Genomic DNA, 2,741 nt, shown 5'->3' with positions numbered 1-2,741 from the left:
TTGGGTTCTATAAGAGAGTTCTATAAGAGAGCAGGCTGAGCAAGCCAGTAAAGAACATCCCTCCATGGCCTCTGTATCAGCTCCTGTTTTCTGACCTGCTTGAGTTCCAGTCCTGACTTCCTTTGGTGATGAACAGCAATGTGGAAATGTAAGCTGAATAACCCCTTTCCTCCCCAACTTGCTTCTTGGTCATGATGTTTGTGCAGGAATAGAAACCCTGACTAAAACAGGGATCAATAGTAAAGTAGGAGGTTCAGGGTAACTGTCCCATCTCCCTCTCCTTAGTCTTTTATGGGTGCTTCCTTCCTATTGGCCAGCCCCAGCTGGAGGCCAGAGCCCCAGTAGTAGTCAGTTCCACTGGTAGGCAAGAGAAAAGGGTGGGAAATGAATCTTCAGGGGCTATGGAGACTTACCAATGCAAACAGATTTCTTCTGAAGCAACTGTCATTCAGCTGAGACTCCCCTTGCATTTATCCTTAGGGACTCTCCCAGGTGGGGCTTGGTGAGAGTTAATATTGTGAAATGAAAAAGCAGGGACTTTAATATCAGAACCCGGTTAGAGCCTAAATCTTGTCATCTTCTGACTACCTGACCTTCAGAAGGAAGTAATTTGACCCCACCTTGTCCGATTCTCACATCCTATATTTGTGAGCTGAGCACGGTTGTGCTGGCCTCCTAAGGTTGTTACAAGAACTAAATTGGAAAACTTTTCCCATGACCCTCTCTTACTTCTAACTACTTACAACCTCCTTAAGACTGGGGCTTATTTCAAATGTGAAAAAAAAAAAGTTAGAATATGCATCTATGTTGATGGACAGGCGATCTCAGTGCATTCAAACCATCCTAGGCAATTTAAGGGCTTCTGGTGGCCTTTGTTTTAAGCTGGCTCAGCTTAGTGAGAAAAAGGGTCGAAGGGTTCATAGGGTTCTAAAACCTTGCAAATCAAATGTTGTCCAGCAGCTTCTCCATCACCCGGAAGCCTGTTAGAAATACAGAACCTTAGGCTCTAAACCTTTGCCCATCACAGTGCACTATAACAAGATCTCTAGGTGAGTTGTGTGCACATTATAGATCAAGAAGTCATGCTTTAGGAGCTAAGAGACCCTAGAAGCCATGCAGACTCTGATTAAGGTACCTCATTTTCTTTCTTTCTTTCTTTCTTTCTTTCTTTCTTTCTTTCTTTCTTTCTTTCTTTCTTTCTTTCTTTCTTTTCTGTATGTGCGTACACTGTTTCTCTCTTCAGACACACCAGAAGAGGGCATCGGATCCCATTACAGATGGCTGTAAGCCACCATGTAGTTGCTGGGAATTGAACTCAGGACCTCTGGAAGAGCAGTCAGTGCTCTTAACTGCTGAGCCATCTTTCTAGCCCCTGGTACCTCACTTTCTAAGTGAAGAAAATAACAGCCAAAGCCCCATAAATCATTCACAGACTTCATGCAGAAACACTCCATTGATCAACCACATAGGTTTTCCTACGTCTTCTTTCTTGCCACTCTCTACCTTACAAGGTAAAGAAAACTCTTTTCCTTGATTTTATTTGCAAAGCTACCCCCTGGCAAATGATATCTGCTAAGATAATTCCTTTAAAATCTGCTTTCTCATAGAGTAGACCATGTGCAGAACCTGCCCCCTGCCCTATTTGTCCTGCCAGAGAGAGGGTACAGGGTATATAGCAGGAATGGACATGGACATCTCTTGGAATAAAGCCACAGCATGTGGATAGAATGGCCAACATTAGATATCAGGGACCCAGAGAGATTTTCCTATGCCTCCTTCATTAAGTAAGAAGTGCAAATGTGAAGACACGGGTGTGCATTGGGAGATGCTGTGTGAACTCTTGCCGAGATGAAATTCTATTTTGAAAGCAGATACCATGTTCAGTCTAAAACCTCTGCCTCAGGGGCAGATGACACAGACAGGATGAGCGCAGGTCTCATCTCAATCCAGAGTCCCCGTTGGGCATTTCAGAACCATTTGGAATTGATATGCAAAACTTGTGCAAATGTGAGATGCAATTCAATGTTGGTGGAGCCACCTACCACCAAATGCAATGTCAGCCCATCCATGTCTACAGATTTTATTAATGTGGACTTAATGGATTATTTAAAAAATGGATGTTTATCTAAATATGGGCTGCTGGTATCAAACAAGAAGTCAAAAGAAAAAAAGTCCTAGAATTCATTGAGTCTTGAAAAAAAAAAATGGAAAGAGTAAATCAAAGTGATGGTGCCCCCAGAAATCAGAAAGGTCGCTCCTTCTTAGGAGCCTGTAGGCTACAGAAAGGCATGCATTTCTGGCTGAGTTTACAGGAGACCCTGGAGAGGACATCTGGAGACCAGTAACAGGGTGCATACGTCAGCTTTCATAGCACAGAAGGCTTTCTGAGTGGCTGAGGGTATCCCAAATGGGAACCCACCAAAACCATCTGACAGTTTTCAGAAGAGGAAATAGGAGTTTCCAGACGTTGCATTCCATGATAATTTGCTTCTGTAAAGTTACATTTTACGAGACAGTTCTTCATACCTTGCTGCAACTGCCGCAGACTACCTCTTTTCTGGGGTCTCCTATCTGCATGGAACGGGTCTCTGGTGGCAGATGAGTGAGGATTCGGCGAATGACAAACAGAGTCCACGAGAGAGAGAAAGAGAGAGAGAGAGAGAGAGAGAGAGAGAGAGAGAGAGAGAGAGAGAGAAATCTGAGTGTGTTTTCACAAAGTGAATACCAGTCTTATATAATAC

The sequence above is a fragment of the Mus pahari genome, chromosome 7 (assembly GCF_900095145.1).
Source record: "Mus pahari chromosome 7, PAHARI_EIJ_v1.1, whole genome shotgun sequence".
Lineage (NCBI taxonomy): Eukaryota > Metazoa > Chordata > Mammalia > Rodentia > Muridae > Mus > Mus pahari.
Note: the sequence above shows the minus strand (reverse complement) of the source record.